Genomic DNA, 19323 nt, shown 5'->3' with positions numbered 1-19323 from the left:
AGGTAGTGAGTGATAACGGAAGGAATTTCATGGCTGCCATCTCCCTTTCCCAACTGAAACACATTCCTTGCCTGGCTCACACCTTAAACCTGGTGGTGCAGTGCTTATTGAAAACTTATCCTGGGTTCTCCGACCTGCTCCTCAAAGTGCGTGCACTTTGCTCACATATCCGACGTTCGCCTGTACACGCCAGCCGTATGCAGACCTATCAGCGGTCTTTGAACCTTCCCCAGCATCGCCTAATCATAGACGTTGCAACAAGGTGGAACTCAACACTGCACATGCTTCAGAGACTGTGCGAACAGAGGCGTGCTGTTATTTATTTGTGGGAGGATACACGGGCAGGCAGTAGGATGGCAGACATGGAGTTGTCAGGTGTGCAGTGGTCTAAGATACAAGACATGTGTCAAGTCCTTCAGTGCTTTGAGGAATGCACACGGCTGGTTAGTGCAGACAACGCCGTAATAAGCATGAGCATCCCCCTAATGCGTCTGCTGATGCAAAGTTTGACGCACATAAAGGAGCAGGCGTCTGCACCAGAGGAAGAGGAAAGCCTTGATGACAGTCAGCCATTGTCTGGTCAGGGCAGTGTACAGGACGAGGTAGCGGGCGAAGAGGAGGTGGAGGACGAGGAGGATGATGGGGATGAGTATATTTTTAATGCCGAACCTTTCCCGGGGGCACAGGAATTTGGTTGCGTGTCACGGCCGGGTTCTGGTTTTTTGAGGGACACAAGTGACGTAGATTTGCCTGCAACTGCCCCTCAACCAATCACAACCGGAGATTTGACAACTGGAACTTTGGCCCACATGGCGGATTATGCCTTACGTATCCTAAAAAGGGACACACGCATTACGAAAATGATGAACGATGACGATTACTGGTTGGCCTGCCTCCTTGATCCACGCTATAAAGGCAAATTGCAAAATATTATGCCACATGAGAACTTGGAACTAATATTAGCAACCAAACAATCAACTCTTGTTGACCGTTTGCTTCAGGCATTCCCAGCACACAGCGCACGTGATCGTTCTCACACGAGCTCCAGGGGGCAGCAGACTAGGAGTGTTAGGGGTGCACACATCAGAAGTGGCATTGGACAGAGGGGTTTTCTGACCAGGTTGTGGAGTGATTTTGCTATGACCGCAGACAGGACAGGTACTGCTGCATCAATTGAAAGTGACAGGAGACAACATTTGTCCAGTATGGTTACTAACTATTTTTCATCCCTTATCGATGTTCTCCCTCAACCGTCATTCCCATTTGATTACTGGGCCTCCAAATTAGACACCTGGCCAGAATTGGCAGAATATGCATTGCAGGAGCTTGCTTGCCCGGCAGCAAGTGTCCTATCAGAAAGAGTATTCAGTGCTGCAGGTTCAATATTAACCGAAAAAAGGACTCGTCTGGCTACCCAAAATGTTGACGATCTAACATTCATTAAAATGAACCACAACTGGATTTCGAAATCTTTTGCCCCACCTTGCCCGGCCGACACCTAGCTTTCCTATGAAAAGCTCTTGCCTGTGAATTACTTTTCTAATGTCTAATTTGCTGCAGCTGATTGTACAGCATACGACATGTTTACACCTCCCTAAATGGCAAAACTCCCCACACGGGGCCGTGGTATCGCGACTTGGCGCAAGCACCCGTGAGACTGCTGTTTGTCTGAAGAGGTGGGTGTGCTCGCTTTTGGTTGACGGCATTGCTACTGGGTCCCTCATAGTACAATGTAGTGTCTCTGGCGGTGGTGGTGCGCACCCAACGTCAGACACACCGTTGTAACATGAGGGGCCCTGGGGCGGTCCCGCCGGCCTCAAGAGAGTTCCCCCCTACCCCAGCTCAAAATGTGCTCTACCACGTGCAAAATTATGTCGCACAGCTCCACCAATCTTTAGTCTATTCGCTGACATCATTCAATGTCTGGCACTGACAATACAAATTTGTAGACATCTATGATGCAACTTAAAGTAGTCTGTGTCTGTGTCCTATATTGGCACCATTAAATAGTTACTGCCAAATTACTATGTCAGAAACTCAGTAGATGAGCCCACCCCTGTACCTAAGTATGCCACCTTTTTTTTTTGTTTTGGTTGTTTTGCGAGACATTAACATCTATTTATATTTTGGGAGTACTGGGACAGACACTCCTTGCACTACTCCTCCACTCACCACCAAGCTGCCTGTGTATCCATGTAACCGCTGTAAAACTGCCATGAGCCTATTGTTTGTTATTTTAGGCCTTTGATAGCCTGTCTGCGGCCCCTACTTGCAATACTCCTCCACTGACCACCAAGCTGCCTGCCCGTGTATCCATGTAACCGCTGTGAAACTGCCATGAGCCTATTGTTTGTTATGTTAGGCCTTTGATAGCCTGTCTGCGGTCCCTACTTTAAATACTCCTCCACTGACCAGACCACTGCTGCCCGTGTACCCCTGGAACCAATTATAAAGTGCCTACAGCCAGCCCATTTTCTTATGTTAGGCCTTTGAAGCCTGTCTGCGGTCCCTACTTTAAATACTCCTCCACTGACCACCAAGCTGCCTGCCCGTGTATCCATGTAACCGCTGTAAAACTGCCATGAGCCTATTGTTTGTTATTTTAGGCCTTTGATAGCCTGTCTGCGGCCCCTACTTGCAATACTCCTCCACTGACCACAATGCTGCCTGGAGTGCCTGCCTGTGTATCCATGTAACCGATGTAAAACTGCCATGACTGCCTACTGTTTGTTATTTTAGGCCTTTGATAGCCTGTCTGCAGCCCCTACTTGCAATACTCCTCCACTGACCACCAAGCTGCCTGCCCGTGTATCCATGTAACCGCTGTGAAACTGCCATGAGCCTATTGTTTGTTATGTTAGGCCTTTGATAGCCTGTCTGCGGTCCCTACTTTAAATACTCCTCCACTGACCAGACCACTGCTGCCCGTGTACCCCTGGAACCAATTATAAAGTGCCTACAGCCAGCCCATTTTCTTATGTTAGGCCTTTGAAGCCTGTCTGCGGTCCCTACTTTAAATACTCCTCCACTGACCACCAAGCTGCCTGCCCGTGTATCCATGTAACCGCTGTAAAACTGCCATGAGCCTATTGTTTGTTATTTTAGGCCTTTGATAGCCTGTCTGCGGCCCCTACTTGCAATACTCCTCCACTGACCACAATGCTGCCTGGAGTGCCTGCCTGTGTATCCATGTAACCGATGTAAAACTGCCATGACTGCCTACTGTTTGTTATTTTAGGCCTTTGATAGCCTGTCTGCAGCCCCTACTTGCAATACTCCTCCACTGACCACACCAATGCTGCCCGTGTACCCCTGGAACCTATTTAAAAGTTCATAGAGCCTAGTTATATATTTTATTTACTATTAATAAGGCCATGATGGACTACGCTGTACCACGCTACAAGCTAACCAGTCGACACTTCTTTTGCGAGAAAAGCCATCCCAACCCTCCACCAGCATGTAGAAGACCGCATTGTCCATGCACTCTGGCAATCTGTGAGTACAAAGGTGCACCTGACAACAGACGCATGGACCTGTAGGCATGGCCACGGAAGATTACGTGTCCATTACGGCGCAATGGGTTAATGTGGTGGATGCATGGTCCACAGGGGACAGCCTACTAAGTCTGTCTGCAGTCCCTAATTCAAATTGTCCTCCACTGTCTAAATCGGAACTTCCACCTTCTGGCTTTCGGCCTATAGTATCAGAAATTAAACTGCATTTGGCCTTCAACTTTGGTTAGGGCCTACTAACGGCTTCTGCCCCTCCCTGGTGTTGCCCTCAACTAAATAAAGCTGAGCTTCAACCTTCCGGCTCTCATTATGTGGTTTAAAAAAAAAAAATGGTGGTTAGGGCCTACTAACGGCTTCTGCCCCTCCCTGGTGTTGCCCTCAACTAAATAAAGCTGAGCTTCAACCTTCTGCTCCAAATTACCATTTTAAAAAATGCAATAGGCTTTTCAGGCCTACTAAAGGTGTCTGTCTGTGTGCCCCTCCCTGGTGTTGTCCTCAACTAAATAAAGCTGAGCTTCAACCTTCCGGCTCTCATTATGTGGTTTTAAAAAAAAAAATGGTGGTTAGGGCCTACTAACGGCTTCTGCCCCTCCCTGGTGTTGTCCTCAACTAAATAAAGCTGAGCTTCAACCTTCCGGCTCTCATTATGTGGTTTTAAAAAAAAAAATGGTGGTTAGGGCCTACTAACGGCTTCTGCCCCTCCCTGGTGTTGTCCTCAACTAAATAAAGCTGAGCTTCAACCTTCCGGCTCTCATTATGTGGTTTTAAAAAAAAAATGGTGGTTAGGGCCTACTAACGGCTTCTGCCCCTCCCTGGTGTTGCCCTCAACTAAATAAAGCTGAGCTTCAACCTTCTGCTCCAAATTACCATTTTGAAAAATGCAATAGGCTTTTCAGGCCTACAAAAGGTGTCTGTCTGTGTGCCCCTCCCTGGTGTTGTCCTCAACTAAATAAAGCTGAGCTTCAACCTTCCGGCTCTCATTATGTGGTTTTAAAAAAAAAAATGGTGGTTAGGGCCTACTAACGGCTTCTGCCCCTCCCTGGTGTTGCCCTCAAGTAAATAAAGCTGAGCTTCAACCTTCTGCTCCAAATTACCATTTTAAAAAATGCAATAGGCTTTTCAGGCCTACTAAAGGTGTCTGTCTGTGTGCCCCTCCCTGGTGTTGTCCTCAACTAAATAAAGCTGAGCTTCAACCTTCCGGCTCTCATTATGTGGTTTAAAAAAAAAAAATGGTGGTTAGGGCCTACTAACGGCTTCTGCCCCTCCCTGGTGTTGCCCTCAACTAAATAAAGCTGAGCTTCAACCTTCTGCTCCAAATTACCATTTTAAAAAATGCAATAGGCTTTTCAGGCCTACTAAAGGTGTCTGTCTGTGTGCCCCTCCCTGGTGTTGTCCTCAACTAAATAAAGCTGAGCTTCAACCTTCCGGCTCTCATTATGTGGTTTTAAAAAAAAAAATGGTGGTTAGGGCCTACTAACGGCTTCTGCCCCTCCCTGGTGTTGTCCTCAACTAAATAAAGCTGAGCTTCAACCTTCCGGCTCTCATTATGTGGTTTTAAAAAAAAAAATGGTGGTTAGGGCCTACTAACGGCTTCTGCCCCTCCCTGGTGTTGTCCTCAACTAAATAAAGCTGAGCTTCAACCTTCCGGCTCTCATTATGTGGTTTTAAAAAAAAAATGGTGGTTAGGGCCTACTAACGGCTTCTGCCCCTCCCTGGTGTTGCCCTCAACTAAATAAAGCTGAGCTTCAACCTTCTGCTCCAAATTACCATTTTAAAAAATGCAATAGGCTTTTCCGGCCTACTAAAGGTGTCTGCCCCTCCCTGGTGTTGTCCTCAACTGAACAAAGCTGAGCTTCAACCTTCCGGCTCTCATTATGTGGTTTTAAAAAAAAAATGGTGGTTAGGGCCTACTAACGGCTTCTGCCCCTCCCTGGTGTTGCCCTCAACTAAATAAAGCTGAGCTTCAACCTTCTGCTCCAAATTACCATTTTGAAAAATGCAATAGGCTTTTCAGGCCTACTAAAGGTGTCTGTCTGTGTGCCCCTCCCTGGTGTTGTCCTCAACTAAATAAAGCTGAGCTTCAACCTTCCGGCTCTCATTATGTGGTTTAAAAAAAAAAAATGGTGGTTAGGGCCTACTAACGGCTTCTGCCCCTCCCTGGTGTTGCCCTCAAGTAAATAAAGCTGAGCTTCAACCTTCTGCTCCAAATTACCATTTTAAAAAATGCAATAGGCTTTTCAGGCCTACTAAAGGTGTCTGTCTGTGTGCCCCTCCCTGGTGTTGTCCTCAACTAAATAAAGCTGAGCTTCAACCTTCCGGCTCTCATTATGTGGTTTTAAAAAAAAAAATGGTGGTTAGGGCCTACTAACGGCTTCTGCCCCTCCCTGGTGTTGCCCTCAACTAAATAAAGCTGAGCTTCAACCTTCTGCTCCAAATTACCATTTTAAAAAATGCAATAGGCTTTTCAGGCCTACTAAAGGTGTCTGTCTGTGTGCCCCTCCCTGGTGTTGTCCTCAACTAAATAAAGCTGAGCTTCAACCTTCCGGCTCTCATTATGTGGTTTAAAAAAAAAAAATGGTGGTTAGGGCCTACTAACGGCTTCTGCCCCTCCCTGGTGTTGCCCTCAACTAAATAAAGCTGAGCTTCAACCTTCTGCTCCAAATTACCATTTTAAAAAATGCAATAGGCTTTTCCGGCCTACTAAAGGTGTCTGCCCCTCCCTGGTGTTGTCCTCAACTGAACAAAGCTGAGCTTCAACCTTCCGGCTCTCATTATGTGGTTTTAAAAAAAAAATGGTGGTTAGGGCCTACTAACGGCTTCTGCCCCTCCCTGGTGTTGCCCTCAACTAAATAAAGCTGAGCTTCAACCTTCTGCTCCAAATTACCATTTTGAAAAATGCAATAGGCTTTTCAGGCCTACTAAAGGTGTCTGTCTGTGTGCCCCTCCCTGGTGTTGTCCTCAACTAAATAAAGCTGAGCTTCAACCTTCCGGCTCTCATTATGTGGTTTAAAAAAAAAAAATGGTGGTTAGGGCCTACTAACGGCTTCTGCCCCTCCCTGGTGTTGCCCTCAAGTAAATAAAGCTGAGCTTCAACCTTCTGCTCCAAATTACCATTTTAAAAAATGCAATAGGCTTTTCCGGCCTACTAAAGGTGTCTGCCCCTCCCTGGTGTTGTCCTCAACTGAACAAAGCTGAGCTTCCACATTCTGGCTTTCGCCCTATACTATCAGATATTAAACTGCATTTGGCCTACTAGTGTGGTTAGGCCCTTGAAACAGTGTCTGCTGCTCTTGGGTTTGCTACTCCACTGAACAAAGCAATGCCGCCTGTTTAGTCCTGTTACCAATTTTGAACTGCATGTAGCCTACTTTATTCTTTGGCCCTATATCTGTTTCCTCCTCATCCTGCCCATTGCCCAGCCACTGCTAAATGAGTCTGCTGGTACATTGACCTAGACCACTACATTCCCCTTGTACTCTACACAGCCAGAATCTGTCCCTGCTGAAAGTAAGGTTCCCCTTCCCGCATGTTATACCACCTTACACAGGGACAAAGAGGAAGGTGCAGATGAAAGTGCAGGTTCCTTCATCAGGTGGGGGGGCATACTCGTTGGCGACGTCACTGGCACAGGGCCCCTCAGAGTACGCAAAAGTGTCGCTGCTGGTGGGAGGCGCCCCCGCCATGCAAACACACCGCCGTACTTTGAGGGGCCCTGTGCCAGTGGCAATGCGAACGAGTGGGCCCCCCCCCTGCTTGCTCAGGATCACAGCACTTGCAACTTTTAAATACTTACCTTTCCCTGCAACACCGCCGTGACGTAGTCCGCATTTCCTGGGCCCACGAAAAACTTGAGCCAGCCCTACTCCCCCCACAACTTTCACCCAATTCCCTATGCCCAACTATTATTATACAGTTAATTAAGATTGGCAAGCTTCAGAAACAAGAATGGATGTTTTTGGCATTAAAATGGGCACTGTAGGTGTTTTCCTGGCCTCCACTCACTGCCGACTATGCTTCCCCATTGACTTGCATTGGGTTTCGTGTTTCGGTCGATCCCCGACTTTTAGCGATAATCGGCCGACTGCACTCGACTCGACTCTGGACAAAATCGGGTTTCCCAAAACCCTACTCGATCTTAAAAAAATGAAAGTCGCTCAACCCTACGCCCGAGGGCCACTTTGAGTATTTGGTGATGCCTTTTGGTCTTTCAAATGCCCCTTCAGTCTTTCAGTCCTTTATGCATGACATTTTCCGTGATTATTTGGATAAATTTATGATTGTGTATCTGGATGATATTTTGATTTTTTCGGATGACTGGGACTCTCATGTCCAGCAGGTCAGGAGGGTTTTTCAGGTTTTGCGGTCTAATTCCTTGTGTGTGAAGGGTTCTAAGTGCGTTTTTGGGGTTCAGAAGATTTCCTTTTTGGGATATATTTTTTCCCCCTCTTCCATCGAGATGGATCCTGTCAAGGTTCAGGCTATTTGTGATTGGACGCAACCCTCTTCTCTTAAGAGTCTTCAGAAATTTTTGGGCTTTGCTAACTTTTATCGTCGATTTATTGCTGGTTTTTCTGATGTTGTTAAACCATTGACTGATTTGACTAAGAAGGGTGCTGATGTTGCTGATTGGTCCCCTGCTGCTGTGGAGGCCTTTCGGGAGCTTAAGCACCGCTTTTCTTCCGCCCCTGTGTTGCGTCAGCCTGATGTTGCTCTTCCTTTTCAGGTTGAGGTCGACGCTTCTGAAATCGGAGCTGGGGCGGTTTTGTCGCAGAGAAGTTCCGATTGCTCCGTGATGAGACCTTGTGCTTTTTTCTCGCGTAAATTTTCGCCCGCCGAGCGGAATTATGATGTTGGGAATCGGGAGCTTTTGGCCATGAAGTGGGCTTTTGAGGAGTGGCGTCATTGGCTTGAGGGGGCTAGACATCAGGTGGTGGTATTGACTGACCACAGAAATCTAATTTATCTTGAGTCCGCCAGACGCCTGAATCCTAGACAGGCGCGCTGGTCGTTGTTTTTCTCTCGGTTTAATTTTGTGGTGTCCTACCTGCCGGGTTCTAAGAATGTTAAGGCGGATGCCCTTTCTAGGAGTTTTGAGCCTGACTCCCCTGGTAATTCTGAACCTACAGGTATCCTTAAGGATGGAGTGATATTGTCTGCCGTTTCTCCAGACCTGCGGCGGGCCTTGCAGGAGTTTCAGGCGGATAGACCTGATCGTTGCCCACCTGGTAGACTGTTTGTTCCTGATGATTGGACCAGTAAAGTCATTTCTGAGGTTCATTCTTCTGCGTTGGCAGGTCATCCTGGAATCTTTGGTACCAGGGATTTGGTGGCAAGGTCCTTCTGGTGGCCTTCCCTGTCTCGAGATGTGCGAGGCTTCGTGCAGTCTTGTGACGTTTGTGCTCGGGTCAAGCCTTGTTGTTCTCGGGCTAGTGGATTGTTGTTGCCCTTGCCTATCCCGAAGAGGCCCTGGACGCACATCTCGATGGATTTTATTTCGGATCTTCCTGTTTCTCAGAAGATGTCTGTCATCTGGGTGGTGTGTGATCGTTTCTCTAAGATGGTCCATTTGGTTCCCCTGCCTAAGTTGCCTTCTTCTTCCGAGTTGGTTCCTCTGTTTTTTCAAAATGTGGTCCGTTTGCATGGTATTCCGGAGAATATCGTCTCTGACAGAGGTACCCAGTTCGTGTCTAGATTTTGGCGAGCATTCTGTGCTAGGATGGGCATAGATTTGTCTTTCTCGTCTGCTTTCCATCCTCAGACTAATGGCCAGACCGAGCGGACGAATCAGACCTTGGAGACATATTTGAGGTGTTTTGTGTCTGCAGATCAGGATGATTGGGTTGCTTTTTTGCCTTTAGCGGAGTTTGCCCTCAATAATCGGGCCAGCTCTGCCACCTTGGTGTCTCCCTTTTTCTGTAATTCGGGGTTTCATCCTCGATTTTCTTCTGGTCAGGTGGAATCTTCGGATTGTCCTGGAGTGGATGCTGTGGTGGAGAGGTTGCATCAGATTTGGGGGCAGGTAGTGGACAATTTGAAGTTGTCCCAGGAGAAGACTCAGCTTTTTGCCAACCGCCGGCGTCGGGTTGGTCCTCGGCTTTGTGTTGGGGACTTGGTGTGGTTGTCTTCTCGTTTTGTCCCTATGAGGGTTTCTTCTCCCAAGTTTAAGCCTCGGTTTATCGGCCCATACAAGATATTGGAGATTCTTAACCCTGTGTCCTTCCGTTTGGACCTCCCTGCATCTTTTTCTATTCATAATGTTTTTCATCGGTCATTATTGCGCAGGTATGAGGTACCGGTTGTGCCTTCCGTTGAGCCTCCTGCTCCGGTGTTGGTTGAGGGCGAGTTGGAGTATGTTGTGGAAAAAATCTTGGACTCCCGTGTTTCCAGACGGAAACTCCAGTATCTGGTCGAATGGAAGGGATACGGTCAGGAGGATAATTCTTGGGTGACTGCCTCTGATGTTCATGCCTCCGATTTGGTCCGTGCCTTTCATAGGGCTCATCCTGATCGCCCTGGTGGTTCTGGTGAGGGTTCGGTGCCCCCTCCTTGAGGGGGGGGTACTGTTGTGAAATTGGATTTTGGGCTCCCCCTGTGGCCACTGGTGGAATTGAACTGGTGTGCATCATCCTCTCTGTTCACCTGTTTCCATCAGGATGTGGGAGTCGCTATTTAGCCTTGCTCCTCTGTCACTTCCATGCCAGTCAACATTGTAATCAGAAGCCTTTCTGTGCATGTTCCTGCTGCTAGACAACTCCCAGCTAAGTTGGACTTTAGTCCTTGTTTGTTTTTGCATTTTGTTCCAGTTCACAGCTGTAGTTTCGTTTCTGTGTCTGGAAAGCTCTTGTGATCTGAAATTGCCACTCTGATGTTATGAGTTAATACTAGAGTCTTAAAGTAATTTCAGGATGGTGTTTTGATAGGGTTTTCAGCTGACCATGAAAGTGCCCTTTCTGTCTTCCTGCTATCTAGTAAGCGGACCTCAATTTTGCTAAACCTATTTTCATACTACGTTTGTCATTTCATCTAAAATCACCGCCAATATTTGTGGGGGCCTCTGTCTGCCTTTCGGGGAAATTTCTCTAGAGGTGAGCCAGGACTATATTTTCCTCTGCCAGGATTAGTTAGTCCTCCGGCCGGCGCTGGGCGTCTAGGGATAAAACGCAGGCTACGCTACCCGGCTACTGTTAGTTGTGCGACAGGTTTAGTTCATGGTCAGATTAGTTTCCATCCTTCCAAGAGCTAGTTCTTATGTTTGCTGGGCTATGTTCTCTTGCCATTGAGAACCATAACACTACCGGTAAGATGGTGACCTGTGGTTTCTTCTGCAATGCATTCATGCCCTGCGAACGTAACTACTCAATTGGGGATAAAGAGATACTGCCAATTAAGCAAGCATTAGGAGAATGGTGATATCTGCTTGAAGGCGCAATTCATCCGGTCATCATTTACATTGATCATAAGAATCTGTCCTATCTTCAGTCTGCTCAAAGACTCAAAATTTGCCAGGCTTGTTGGTCCTTATTCTTTGCTCAGTTCAATCTCTCTCTCCATTTAAATTCTGCTGAGAAGCATATCAAAGCTGATGCGCTTTCCAGGTCCTTCCTGTCAGACGACCTTGAAGATGAGTCTCAGCATATCATTGAACCGTCTAAGATGATCACGGTGGCTCCAGTCAGGCTGTCGCAGCTTCCTTCCCCCTGGTAAGACCCTTGTAGCTGAAAGAGACAAGAATTGAGTTCTATGCTTGGGTCATTCTTCTAAACTTGATGGCCATATCAGTCAAAAGGAGACATTATAGCTTATATCTCCACACTAATATTGGTCCACCTTGCGCCAAGGTGTTCTGGACTTCGTTGCAGCCTGTCCCTCCTGTGCTCGTAATAAAACACCCAAGAAGCTGCCAACCGGTCACCTCCTCCCACTCCCGATTCCTTCTGCTCCCTGGCAACACATTGCCATGGACTTCATCACGGATCTGCCAGCATCATCCGGTTGTACAGTAATCTGGGTTGTAGTAGACCGGTTCTCCAAGATGGGACACTTCACTCCGCTGCCTGGGCTTCCTTCTGCTCCTAAACTTGCAGAGCTCTTCATCCAGCATGTCCTTCGTCTTCACGGACTTCCGCACTACATTGTCTCCAACAGAGGAGTTTAATTCATCTCCCGATTCTGGTGGTCCCTCTGCAAGCTGGATGTCACCTTGGAATTCTCCTCGGCATATCATCCACAATCTAATGGCCAAGTGGAAAGAGTGAATCAAGTCCTCACCAAATATCTGCGACATTTTGTGAATGGTCACCACAGTGACTGGGCCACCCTGCTGCCATGAGTGGAATTTTCCTACAACAAACATGTCGATGAGTCCTCCTCTAACTCCCCGTTTTTCATTGTTTTTGAACAGCATCCTAGAATCCTGACTCCATTGCCTCTCGCTTCCGGCAATCCTGCGACTGAGTCCTTGGCCGAGGACTTCACTAGGGTCTGGACAGAAATCAGGACCTCACTGGAGCAGGCATCGGTTCAAACCAAGGAGCATGCGGATACGAGATGTTTGGATCCACCACCTTTCCAACCCGGAGATAAGGTATGGCTGTGTTCCAGGCAAATCCATCTTAAGGTTCCTTCTGATAAGCTGGCTACTTGTTACATCGATCCCTTTTAAGTGCTCCACCGACTCAATGATGTGTCCATAAATCCTTCCATGTCTCCCTGCTGAAGCCGGTTGTTTTCAGTTGCTTCATCCAGGATCCAGGTAATTTTCCTTCTCCTGTCAGTACCGGGGACATCTATGAAGTTAAGGACATCCTGCCCATGAAGAGAAGAGGTGGCAGGTCACTCTGTCTGGTTGACTGGAAGGGATACAGTCCTGAAGAGAGATCCTGGGAGCATCAGGAGAATATTAATGCCCTGGTCCTCCTTTGAAAGTTCCTGGCAGGTTTGAAGAAGGAGGAAATAAGGGGGAGGGTACAGTCATGCCCTCAGCCATGGGCCTGGTTTCTCATGGACAGCGAGACCGGCACTTATCACACAGCAACACTGGTACCGCTCACCCTGTCCGTGGCTCCAGACGATTGGCAGCTCCTTTCTCTGCTGGGAACCTTGGCAGGTCTCCTGGAAATGCTCTTATGAGGCACTCCCTGCTTCCTGCACATACTTAAAGCAGCAGGGCACCTATTCTCTATTAGGGCTGTCTGTGCTGTGATGCTCTGTGCATAAAAGGCATCCTCCCCTTAAGGGAGGTGCCTGGGCAACGTGTTCATTCTGTCGTTGTCTCCTGCACTGGCCACACTCTGCGATTGCAAGACTGTTGCTTTGCACTATAATAATATCTTTATCTCCACAGAATCCTCTGCTGGCAGCTCCATATCCTGGATTCTTCTGGGATCTATCCAGATACCACTGCCAGCTGGATCAGTCTATCCAGGATTACATGGAACTCCCAGGATTCTCTCTATCGACAGAGTGAGTATTGTACAGTCTCTTCTAACCGGTCTGTATGGGTTGTCTCTCTGGTCTGGGATTCGCGGCATTGAGGCCTCTTGGTGTTGTGATGGGGAATCCCTGTATAGGGGTATACCTTGCCCGGTGCTCCACTACATGGTACAGTGTCGTGATCCAGAGGGTCCTCCCCTCAGGCACCTTTTCCCTTTTGTTAAACTTCCTTTAATAAATATATTTGGCTTTATGAAGCTCATTCTCCTGTTTCTTGAGTTTCGAGTATACAGCTACCACTGCACCATCAGTGGTCTAGTGAGTCCACTATTCATCATAATGCCCTAAGGGTGTGACAGCAAGATATCCTTTATATCCTTGAAATAGGTGCGTACTCCATGGATTTAACTTGTGTTTCCAGCACATTCCACAGATAATAGGTTAAAATGAAAACTGGGGAATTTGGAGACAAGTCATCACCTGGAAGTCATTGTCATGATCCTCATGTCACAACACAGCTGTTGGGTGACCTGGGACCAGGGGCTCCTTCCTTGTCCCTAACACTAGGGGGCGCCCTAGCTCACCCTATTCCATGGGATACTTCTGAAGGTGATGATGCCTTGGCCTCCAACCTTGCCTTATCTCTTGAGTCAGCCCTCCGTCTGTTCTCTTCCCCCACCCACGGAAGATGGGCGCTACTGTGCACCATAGTACATCAACCCGAAAAAGAAGGCAACACAAACAAGGGTTAATAGAAAACTCAAAGCATACAAGATATTCACTCACATATAACAGAGGAGTGCACTGGGGCGTGGAAGTAAGGGAATAAACCAAAATACAGAAGGATAGGTGGTAAGGAAAAACACACGCATGGAGGAGAGCTGTGGGATACTGATAACCCCCTAACGTCACCAATCTGTGGCGGAGGTTACACAGTCGCAGCTATCTGGTGCCTCCCTTACCGTGAGATCAGTCAGGGAACTGCACCTAGGATAAGTAGTAGCCGGAGAGGCTGCCCTGTCACGTACTGGTTATCGAGGCACTCTGCAGTGATGGCGGTATATATATCATCAGTCCCAGGCCAGGAATATATATATAAATTTCCAGTCCGTCACTGCCAGGATCCTACAAAAACACCAGGACGGTATGCTGCCACCAGTTCCTCGTTAGATATAAGCCAGGTTAGTTAACAAGCTTATATTGGGTCAGAAACCAACCCCAGGTAGCGTCTAATTACTAGTCGGACTTACGGACATGGGAAATCGAGTTTCGAGATAAAAGAGCAGCCCAAAATTAATTGCTATTTTAATTGCCGAAAGGCGCGCTAGATACTACAAATATATACGGAGTAATATACAGGTATTACAGCCAGAAGTACAGATAAAAGTAGGGTACAGTTGGGTTTAGCAGTATGTGTCACGTTACCGTTTCTTATAACTTGTGGATGGAGGGAAGTTCTTGTATCCACAGGCCCTTTCTTAGTTTCTGGTCTGTCTCCACGCGTGACGTGATGCAGCTTCCATGACAGAACAATGACAAAGTCTAAGGCTATGTGCACACGATGCGGATTTACTGCGGATCCGCAGCGTTTTTTTTGGGCACAGAAATGCTGCAGATCTGCAAAGTGATTTACAGTACAGTGTAAATCAGTAGGAAAAAAAATGCTGTGCTAATGGTGCGGAAATTTCCGCATGGAAAACGCAGCGGATTGAAAGAACTAGCATGTCACTTCCTTTGTGCGGATCTGCAGCGTTTCTGCACCCTTCCATTATAGAAATAAAGGGTAAAAAATGCATGAAATCAGCACAAAATCCGCAGCAAATCCGCAACAAAAATGCTTCAAATCTGCACCTGCGTTTTCTGCCAGGAGATGCAGATTTTGTGCAGAAAATTCTACACCCAAATCTGCAGCGTGTGCACATAGCCTTAATGTATGTGACTAGCTTTTAACCCCTAGCTTGCCCCCTCCCATATTTGCCACCGCCCCTCTGGGTTGGACTGAATTCTTCCCCCTTGACCTCCTAGCTGAAATAATTCCCAATATCTAGGATGGATCATAACTTCCTATGCCAAAGGTCCAAACGGGATGACTGATGTCTCAACGGGTTCTTTGGGGCTGGACCAATACGTAGAGTCCAAACTTGGGTTGACTATGTGGTTCTGGAGAGCCAGTTTTGATAGCTCGGTATCCGAGACAGCTAGAGAATTATGGGACACAGTGGTGTGTGCGGAGGGCTCCCAGGGTTCTGGTGGTATATTGGACTTAACCCTGAGATGCACGGTACTCTCATAATTCATCTCTAGATGTTGGTGATGCGCTGTCTAGAGCTTTCCCTTGATGTGGGCTGCTTTGCACAAAAGACAGCAGGGGTCCCAGCTCTGCTGCTCCTTGCCTTCATTAACATGTGGCCTCAAATTCTCTGGCCATTTGGCAAAAGTTCTGTTCTTTGGGGGATTTGGGCACGTATCCCAAGGGTGGGGGCCACTTCAGGAATGCAGGAAAATCTCTGGACAATATATTGGGCCTGAATTAATAAATCCAAAATGGAGTCTCCCTCGTCGCTCTAAATAGGGAATTGCCACACATACAAACCAAGCAACAGTCACAGATAATTCCTCCAACACTCCACATATGAACACCTCTCCCTCTGGAAACCATGCAGCAAATGCTAGCTCTGACAAGGATTTGCAACAGAGCCCAGATTATAAAGGGGAAACTAGTGGCTAACTGAGCTCAGCTGCGAGCACAGTGATTTCCAACATGGCCGATTAACCCCTATTCTGCCAGTAGGAATAAACACCATGAAAATGAAGAAGTGCTTCTTCTCAGCATCAGAGAAGGAGCAATCAGACGCTGCAGTGTTCTCACTTCACACTGTTGTAATAACCCTGTGACAGTACCACCGCTTCTATGAGGAACCTCTGGAACCTCAGGACCAGGCTTATCGGGGTGTGCCACATGAAAAGACCGAACCAGTCTGGCCATGTGAACATCAGATGCTGGTACCCACATCCTCTCGTCAGGACCCTACCCCCTCCAATGTACAAGATACTGAAGCGACCGACGAAGAAGATGAGAATCCAAGACCTTAGCTATCTGAAACTCCAAGTTTCAATCAACAATGACAGGAGATGATGGTAGTGGTGATGGTACTGACGATGTAACATATTTTTTGAGGAGGGATTGATCAAGTACATTATGGATCCTAAAGGTAGGCAGTAAAGCAAGGTGAAATACTATGGGATTGACGATGGCTACGATCTTATAAGGACCGATTATCCTGGGACCCAGTTTCCAAGATGGAACCTTCAGCTTAATGTTCCCAGAGGACAACCACACCTAGTGACCAACACACAGGTCCCAAACATCCCCGATCAGCTGCACTATTATATTTGGATCCCACCTTCCTCATCTTATCTGTTACCCTCTGCCATATGGTAGTAATAGAAGATGAAAACCATTCCTCTTCATGTAATCTGAAGGGTGATTTCTATTAAATAACTAAACTGAGGATGGAACCCATATGCCCTGAAAAACGGGGACATACCGGTCAATTCCTGACAACAATTATTTGCAAATAAGGCATCGGCCTTAATGCTTTTGTTCCCTGTCCTATATGTGACAAAAAAGTTAAAAGTGTTAAAGAACAATGCCCACCTTGCCTGTGAAGGTGTAAGACATTTTGCGGATTACAAATATACCAGATTCTTATGATCCGTGATTACCATAACAGGATGAATCGCTCCCTCCAAAAAATGACACCACTCTTCAAAAGATTTGATTGCTAAGAGTTCCCTGTTACCAATGTCATAATTTTTCTCAGCAGGCGACAGTTCCTTAGGAAAATAAGAACATGGTTGCAATTTACCAGAAGACGCACCATGCCACAATACAGCCCCTACTCCCTCCTCAGACACATCGACCTCAATGATAAAAGGCTGAGAGACGTTATGCTGCATAAGGATCGGCGCAGATGAAAAACACCTCTTCAACGTATCAAATCTGGCGTCAATCTGCACCAGGAATGCTCGACTGCTGTCGACTGCTTTTAACATAGGAGAGTTGAACAGGGCTGTTTTCAAAGCCCAGGAGGCCCCCTCACAGCCATCTGTCCAGTCGACTGTTTGGGGTAGCTTCTTCCTGGTGAGGTTGCTATAGTTTTGTACAAAGCACCTATAGTACCCTGCAGTGCCCAGGAAGGACATCACCTGCTTCTTGGTCCTGGGGGTGGGCCAGGACGCGATTGCGTCCACTTTCCCAGGCTCTGGCCTCATGGAGTTCCCGCCTACCCAGTGCCCCAGGTAGTGGACCTCTCTCATGCCCATCTGGCACGTTCCCGGCTTGATGGTCAGACCTGCTTGGTTAATTCACCTGAGCACCTCCTGTAGATGCTGCACGAGTTCATTCTAGGAGGAACTGAAGACGGCAATGTCATCCAAGTACGCCACTGTGTACTTCTCCAGTTGTAGGTGGTTGACCATCCACTGGAAAGTGCCAGGGGCATTTTTCATGCCGAATGACATGACCGTGGACTTAAACAGTCCGAAGGGTGTGATAAAGGCTGACTCCTCCTGTGCCTCGTGGCTCAGGGGGATTTGCCAGTATCCCCGACTCAGATCTATTATGGACAGATATTTTGCGCCAGCTAACCACTCAAGCAGCTCCTTGATGAGCAGCATTGGGTGCGCGTCAGAGGCTGTGATGGCGTTGAGCCCCATCGGATCCTTCTTTGGCACGAGGACTACAGGTGAGGCCCACGCACTTTTGGACCGTTGAATCACCCCCACCTGTAACATCTCATCGATCTCCTGGCGCATAACCTGCTGCACCTCGTCAGAGATCCAATAGGGTGTTTGCCATAGTGGGGCATGATTCCTGGTGTCCACCTCGTGGACCGCTAATGCAGCGCCCCCACTGCCGCAGGGCCGAGGAGTACCCGGTACCGGGCCTCTGAGTCTCTGCTCTGGGGTTGTCACGGTGGCTAGACCCGGTCCGTGACCCTGCTGAGGGGCGCCCAATGAAAGATGTGGGTGGTGATGATGTTGTAGTGGTGCGGTGCAGGTCACAGTAAATAACAAGGACACCAGGTTGCAGTCTCTTTACCTCTTTACTGAAGGCTTCAGGATCCTCAGTCCGGAATACGGTTAACCAGGCTGCGCAAGTCCGGCCGGTCCGATGGCACCTCCAGAGTTCCCTTTGCAGGTGGAAATCTGTGCCTACCTTCTAGCGCTTGTGTGTTGTGGTCCTCCCCTGCTGTGCTTATGGGATAGTCCCCACAACTGTTGTGTCTGTTTCTGAAGTTCCCTCACAACTCGATTATGATGTTCTTCTTCGTCCCCCAGATCATATGGCTAGGACGCACCCGTATGACGGGTAGGCTCGGAGCTCTTCCTGGACCCTAGTGTCGCCCCTCTCCTGTTGTTGCCCCCTATGTCTTCTTAGGTGATTTGGGTGAGACAGCCCGCCTATAACTGACTGTCCTGCCGTAGGTTTGAAGTTAGGCCTGGAGCTCTATACTTCCTCGGCGTTCCGGCCACCGGCTGCGCGCCTCAGTAGGATGTTGCCTCGTCTTACAGCACGACTCCTACTGGTGTTTCTCCTTGTTGCGTTGATCTCGTTTCTCACTCAGCACAATAAACCTCGCTTCTTGTCCTTTCTTAGGGCACCGCCGCTATCTCGTGCAGGCGCGGTCCCGTAACGTTCTCTCTGTTCACTAGGCCTCTGTCAGGATCCCACCCCTGACAGGGACCCCCTGAATCTTCCCCTGCAACACCCTCTGCCACAGGATGTTGCCTGGCTCCAACCCAGTCAGCTTCTCTCTAACTTCCTGTCTAACCCCGTTTTACCAGACTGTGAGGAGTGGCCTAATACATAGCGCCCTTAGCTCCCCCTGGAGGCCAGACTGTGAAGTGCATTGGTGTCTGTGATACCTGGTCAGGTGAACTCCTTCATTGCCATCAGACGTACCATAGCCCCCCTTAGCGGCGTAGCATCAGTACTGCAATGACCAGGACTCTGGGGCTCTGCACTCCCCCCCGGTTAAATCCAGTACTCCTGGACTGGGAAGAAAACAACAATACAGGTCAGCAAAATGACATACAATTTTGAAATGCAATAACAATAAGCAAGTTTGAACAGGGCTTCCCTTTATGGGAGGTGAGGACACTTGAACGTTACAAACATAGTTCAATACTTCAAATAACGTACTATAAATAACTTTTTCTTACCCAACCGGGTATTCTACTAAGTGCAAATTTTTGAACAATAATTTAACATTGCCTTTAAGGACGTACACACTGAATCCACTAAAGACCTTCTTATAAAACACTATAAGGCTAATCAACTTTTCCTTCATTTTCCATCCTTACATCTGCAGGA

This window comes from Ranitomeya variabilis, chromosome 1 (assembly GCF_051348905.1).
Source record: "Ranitomeya variabilis isolate aRanVar5 chromosome 1, aRanVar5.hap1, whole genome shotgun sequence".
NCBI lineage: Eukaryota > Metazoa > Chordata > Amphibia > Anura > Dendrobatidae > Ranitomeya > Ranitomeya variabilis.
Note: the sequence above shows the minus strand (reverse complement) of the source record.